The following is a 6,550-nucleotide window of genomic DNA, read 5'->3' as shown; positions in this document are numbered from 1 at the left end:
GAAGCCCCGTGCTCAAAGTCTCTATAATAACACAACAACAACAGTCGGCTCCGGAGCTCCAGTGCACGAATCATCGACTCTGATCTTCCCCTGGCACGACCAGGCAGGATCTCGTCCATCCCCGCCGGCCTCTTACAGAGGCTGGAACTCACGGGGTCCTCGCAACTGCGGAAATTTCTGATAATTGAACGTCACATTCGTTCCATCGTAACATCCAGTCCATCCGCTGCCTGCGCTCGGCAGCTTTTCTGCGGCTTCGCACAGATTTCGCCTCGATTCGTTTTCACTTCTATTTCTGTTCTATCTTTTTCTATCCTTTTCTATCCTCCCGTAAGAGGATTTTTTTGTCGCTCGGTCCGAAGATCGGATAGAGCGCGAGAGAACACGAGAGAGAGGGGGCGCGTTTGCCACACCCGGAAAGAAAGACCCCCGGCCAGTCCTGGCGCGGTACCGATCGTTTCCCTTTCTGGGTGAAGGTCAGCCCCCGGCCAGCGTGAGATAACGTTCAAATTCGTCGACTGGCTGGACTCCGGGTCGGGGACGGGTGACGGAACGACAGTACACAGGTGTACTGGTGCGGGATGATGACGACCCGAGCCGAGCCACGGTCCGAGGGGCGCGCTAGCGCGTTTCGGCAATTTCGGCGGTGCCATTATATAATTGCATGTAGTTCATAGAAATTCCATCGCACCGACCGACGATAGAAACAAGATTTTGAGTTGGTTGGTGAGCGACGAACGAACATCGTGCCGTTGTCCACGAAGCAACGATGATGTCGTTGAGAAATGGCCCCCGGTGTAGCATACTCGGTGTTCATTCGGTTTCATCAGCAGCTTTTGCCGCATAATTAAAAGCCGAGCGACGTACCTTCATTACCAGGTCATATTAATGTAACTTCCGTTGCTCGCAAGGCCCAATTAAATGCTCGCGCTACTGATAACAGTTGCGAATGATTTATTTTGTTACGCAAAGCCGTGTGCGAAACTTTGCGCCTCCCCACACGTTCGTGAGACGATCGGCCTGATTTATTCGTCCTTACCAAACCGCCAAATGGCCCGTGCAGTAATGCATGCCGAGTTTTTACCGCACCCGAACCAATTGGGGGTCAATTCATTTGATGACTCCGTTTAGCGAGTGCTAAACTCGGGGCTTTAGACGTCAATCCGACTGTTATGGTGGTACCGGTGAGCCGTGGCCAAACCATGTCACGCCTCACTAACGATCGAGGAAAGGAAAAGCCTCGCGGGTCGCGGGTGCGTCTTCAACGGGCACAGATTGAACAACAGATCGTACGAAGAGTAGGAAAATATCGTCACGTTAAGCTGTGAGGGAAAGAAACGCAGGATAGTTACGAAATATATTTTATTTTTAAGGTTCAAGAATATTCCTTATGCTGGCGTGCTGGGTGTGGCGTGCTAGGTGATGCGAAACGTCATTGGCGTTCGACCATACATTCGTTGGTCCAGGTAGCAGTACAGGTTGAGTGGAGGATCAACGACCTCTGCAAGCAGTAACAATTTTCCAGTCAGTGAATCTTGATCATTATTCCGGCTCGAACGAACACCAAATGTACTCACCAATACCATTGATAATATATTTCGATTCGTTTACCACTTCCGGAGTCCGTGTTCGACACCACCGAACGCAGTATAGTCCAAAAACTGGCCACTGGTCACCAGCGTGTGCCGTACGCCCATAGTTTGCATTGATGAATCCATTCCGGTCGTTGTTAGTCAACTTGACGCTGTCCAACCCGTGGTTGTAGACGGTTTTTGTAACACTTTTACCACCGTCATCAGGCGCGTGTCCTGCGACTTTCGAGCCCGACGGTCCCGTGATCGACTCGTTGAGGGGCAATGGCTTCACTTTGAATTCCTCCACGCTTCCGGTTGATGTGGTCATCGTGGAGGTTACCGATATACCCTTGCCTAAAATCGCCGTCGTCATCGGTTGATCGCCATCCGCCGCCGATGGAGGTCCGTCGGTGCCGGCAGAAGCATCCAAGGCAGCATGTGGGGAAGCATGAGTTAGAGAAAGGTTCATTTGACTCGTAAGCTGGGCACTGGTGCTACCGATTATTGTGGCGTTGGTCGGAAGTTTTGAAAGCAAATTCTTTTGATACTGCTCGTCACTCCGCTGTCCGGTACTGTGTGGCGTTCCGATCATAGGCCCACCGTGATCGGGCGTTTGCGAAGGGTTAACGATCGTTGGCTTGGTAATCTCTTGAGACACCCAATCGCGCGAACAGTTCAATTCCTCGAATCGGCTCGCTGGTCGCAGCGCTGTTCCTAGCACCAATGCACTGCTATTTATATGGTTTTTCCATGATGTTATGATCCTGAAAGGAAGAGTGATTGTTTAAACTGTACCCATAAAGCTCACTCCAAACAGCACTCACGCTGACGAACTGCGTTTCGAGTATGTTGATCGGATCGGGTGATTTCACTTCCCTGTTGAGGTCCATCCCCGGGTCGGGCCCGACCCGAGGGAGGCCCGGGAAATCGGGATTCCTCATTACGAGACGCCTGCCCGAGCGCTTCTCGGCTGAGCGTGTAGAACCGTCCGGTAAGCTTGATTTCTTCCACACACGGTATCACCACGGTATCCTCCTTGATCTTGCGCACCTGCTCGTCGGCCAAATACTCGATTTTGACATTGTGGTTGTTGACGTACCGTTGCAGATTCTTTTCGCTGGCCAGTAGCTTCGCTAGATCCTCCTTCTCGCTGTTCGGTGTCGAGGGAGAATCGGTTGCTGCTACGTTGCCGCCACCAATCCCGTTTGGCACTGAGGTACCGACACCGGTAGTCACTGTTTTGCTTTGGTGCAAGTTTTCCATTTGATAGTACATTTTCTGTCGCAACTCGATGTTGCCCGCAACCAGACTAGTTAGATAGTAGGAAACAGTCTGCTCGCCGATGTCGATCTGAACGTGGGAATGGATCTTCTGCATCGGCTGACTGAGGTCGGTTGTGACAAACACTGGAAAGAAGAGCAGTGTTTTGTGTTACTTTTTTGCGCTTTTTAGGACAGTCTTCTTCCGGCTTTGCTTACCGCTGTTTCGCAGCAGTTGCGGCACGCTGATGCCAACACCGACGTTTTCAAAGTGGTTGGCACAAACAAACAAACAAACAAAGATCGGAGTGGTTGGCGATACTGGTGGTAACCTGATACAATTCGTTCGTCAGCATTGGCTGATTGGTTGGAAGGGTCTGGGAGCTTAGCTGGAAGCTGCAAGTGATCGAAAAATGTTCATCAAATAGATTGAATCGCTCCCGATCCTTTTTGTCACGTACGTTGGAATGATGTAACAAGAGCTCCATACAGTCGTTTGTGCAGAGAGAGTTTGTACGATTTAAAGTGTTTGTTGTTGTTTAGCTTCTCGCGTAGCGACATCACGGCGAACGTTCGGTCAGAGCCCATTTGCAATTCGAGGCGAAACAGATGCACGTCGATGCTCTCGCTAAACAGATACCGTTCGCCAACGAACTCCGGTTCCGGTTCCAGAATGAACTCTTCGAAGGCTTTTAGACGGTGCTCGTTGTTGTCGCTTTCTTCACTTCCATCGTACTCGGCGTACTGTAACGCTGCAATGCGCACGCTGCTTGATTTGAGGTCGGTCAGCAGCAGGGAAATATTGCGCACCTTCAACGGAACTTCCACCATCGAGCGAACGTAGAGGCGAAGCTGCAATTTTTCATCGTTTTTTATTTGTCGCTTTTCGAACGTCACGCGACACTGTAGTAGTTCGTTTAGCCGATCGAGATCGAGTTTGATAGGGCTGCTAAACGACGCGAGTGCCGTTTGCCAGCTGGCTGTTATTTCCGGGGCATTCTGGCTGCTCGATACGGGCGAAACGTTCTGGGAAAAGTAAACGAAAAGAATAACGAGAATAGAATCTGGGAAAAGAATAACTTTAATCGACGGTTGATGTTAGCTGCTTACGTGAAACACGATGCGTAACGTAACAAGTTTGACGTTTACGATTAATGCGGCGCTGTGAAAACGTTTACGGCTCGCGCGAGGCGTAAACCCGAGCGTAATTATTTTTTCCATACGCTTTGCTTACAAACAGAGGATAATTTAAGTTCTTATTTGCTGGTATAGCAACAAAATCGGAAAAACAGAAAAAAAATCAGAAATCAATTAATTTCTCTTCTATTTCTATTTTCTTGGACCAAAAACACGAACGTAAACACGTTTGATATTTCGGTTTTAATTTTTTGCTGCCACACGAAGCGTAAACGTTTTGACGTTACAAATTAATTTTACGCCAGTTTTCACGCTTCGTGTAGCCGCCCAGTTATAGCAAATTTAGCTGACAGCTGCGGTTTGTTTACATATTGCATTTGCTGCAAAACATTATATTGCTGCGCAGTAGGCGACGAGATGGCGGGTCAGTATAATTCGTTCGTTTAGGTGTTTAGGGTTTGTTGGTCGCTTATTGTTCATGCTGGAGGATGTTCAGTGTCATTAGTAAGTACAGACTACATGCTGTGTCGGTTTATACCGAGTCCCGTATGATTCTCCGCAATATCAACGAATAACCAAACTGCACTCGTTTTATCTTAGTTTGCGCAGAAATCAAGACCCTTCGCGTAAATTGGAACAAATCTGTGTGATCTGTGTGAATCAGAGTAATCATTCCACGGTTTGTGTGGGTTGTGTCGTTGTTCCGAACAACGACCTGATAAACATTGACAAAGTACTGAATGACTTCGAATTCAACGAGGACGATGGGCGCTACACCTGCAAGGGAACGATTGGTAATAACAGAAACAAAGAACACTAAGCAAAATCTTCCACTGGTATGGCTAGTAATCGCAAGGTTGTCTTATCATTCTAACATTGTGATCTTACACTTTTGTAGACACCAGACCGGCAATTAAACACGGAACGGAATCTTTGAATGGAGGAATCTGTTATCTGTTATCGATTTATCAGTAATGCTTCTAACGGACGAAACCGACCAAAGGGATGTTTCCGCAAACGGAGAGTCTCAGCGAAAATCTACCAGCATGGAAACGCCCTTTCCCTCGGCCCGGATCGACCCGTTTCTGTACGTGCAGCAAACTATCATGCGAACGAGTGTGGTCCCATTGGAGAACGACCTACTGTTGACCGATCCGGGGCCCCCTCTACAAGGTGTTTAAACTGGTCGAGATCATTCGTAATTATGAGGACAAAAGGTACCAGGATTTCTTAGCTCGACCCATCGCAGGAGCTGGTGCTGTCACCGGCCAACACTTCAACAAGGACTACAATCTGCTAAACACCATTTTCGTCAATCATGTGCGTGAGGAAAAGGCTGTAATATTTTTGTCCATTTCTAATTCTATCACCTTTTCACCAATTGTAGAATTTACAAAAGCTCAAAGTATCCACGGCGGAAATGTTGTTCGGTACACCGTTGCGCGATACGGGTGCGAAGCGCTATCGATTCACGGCCGATTCACGTATCCTGCGAGAGAACACTCCTTACTTCATCGAATCGTTGAGTGCCAGCCAAAATTGTCCCGTTCACGGTTGGTCCCAAAACCAAACTTTGAATAACTGATCTACCAGTAGAAATGGAATATGTATTTTATATAATTGAAAGATTCTATTGAAAAGTGAATTGAAATGAAATGAAATTTGAAATGACTCTAACCATAACAAACTGTGTTTTTCACTTAATAACTATCCGAACTGTAATCAAGTTGATCGAGTGTGCGCTCAAGTCTCGGTAGAGGGCAGTCATTTGAAAATCGTCTGAGCTCATGTATGAAAAGTTCAAGAATTGGAAAACTCGAATAACTTAACTAAGACTACTTAACTAAACTACTTAACTAAACTTAACTTAACTAAACTAACTTAACTTAAAAACCTTAACTTAACTAAACTAAACTTAACTTAACGAAGACTACTTAACTAAACTACTTAACTAAACTTAACTTAACTAAACTGAAACTAAAACTTGGACTAAACTTAAAATATATAACATAAGAGAATAAACTTAACTTAATTGGTATCGTACCAACTGGTTGTGATGCGTTGCCATTGGTTTTTAAACTCTTCGAATGTATCTGCATATCCAAAAGATAAGGAGATGGCATCATGGATGGCCCACCATAAATCGTCGTAGTGTATAAGGCACACAATCTTGCCATTGCGGGGACGCTCCCACACACATTCCCTTATAAAATCCCCTACAAATAACTCCCGCATTATTACCCTAAGCATTTTCGGCCCCTTTTTTCTTTGGCGTAACATTGTAGAAAAATTATTATTTACACTGTTATTATTTTCTTTTTTCCTATTTCTTAATAAATAAGCTGCAACGGTATTAGACATTTCCACCTTGTCTAATTTCGCTTCCCGCCCAAATGCAGTTAACTGCACCGCGCTGCTTATCGGGAAGTGCAGATGCTTGGGAGGTGTTGGTGTTGGTGGAGGTCGGTGGACATCGTGATCCTGAGGCTGTTCTTGCGGTGTGGGTGGTGTTGGTGGAGGTCGGTGGACATCGTGATCCTGGGGCTGTTCTTGCGGTGTGGGTGGTGTTGGTGGAGGTCG

At 46.8% G+C, this 6,550-nt stretch overlaps 1 long non-coding RNA gene and 1 pseudogene across 3 annotated transcripts in view; one reads left to right on the top strand and one right to left on the bottom strand.

Moving 5' to 3' along the window:
- The window catches only part of LOC131205949 (uncharacterized), a 14,030-nt gene extending 8,383 nt beyond the window's left edge, over positions 1–5,647 (top strand). The window contains exons 2-5 of one of the 3 annotated variants that reach the window (XR_009156779.1): positions 4,377–4,474; positions 4,571–4,806; positions 4,869–5,290; positions 5,358–5,647. This is a non-coding gene — a long non-coding RNA (uncharacterized LOC131205949). Of the gene's footprint in view, positions 1–4,237; positions 4,475–4,570; positions 4,807–4,868; positions 5,291–5,357 lie in introns of all 3 variants that reach the window. The other 2 variants (XR_009156777.1, XR_009156778.1) reach the window with 2 other exon arrangements.
- LOC131205947 (uncharacterized) lies at positions 1,375–4,078 on the bottom strand (annotated as a pseudogene).
- Positions 5,648–6,550: the final 903 nt, after the last annotated feature.

This window comes from Anopheles bellator, chromosome 1 (genome assembly GCF_943735745.2).
Source record: "Anopheles bellator chromosome 1, idAnoBellAS_SP24_06.2, whole genome shotgun sequence".
NCBI lineage: Eukaryota > Metazoa > Arthropoda > Insecta > Diptera > Culicidae > Anopheles > Anopheles bellator.
This window is presented reverse-complemented; position numbering and strand designations above follow the sequence as displayed.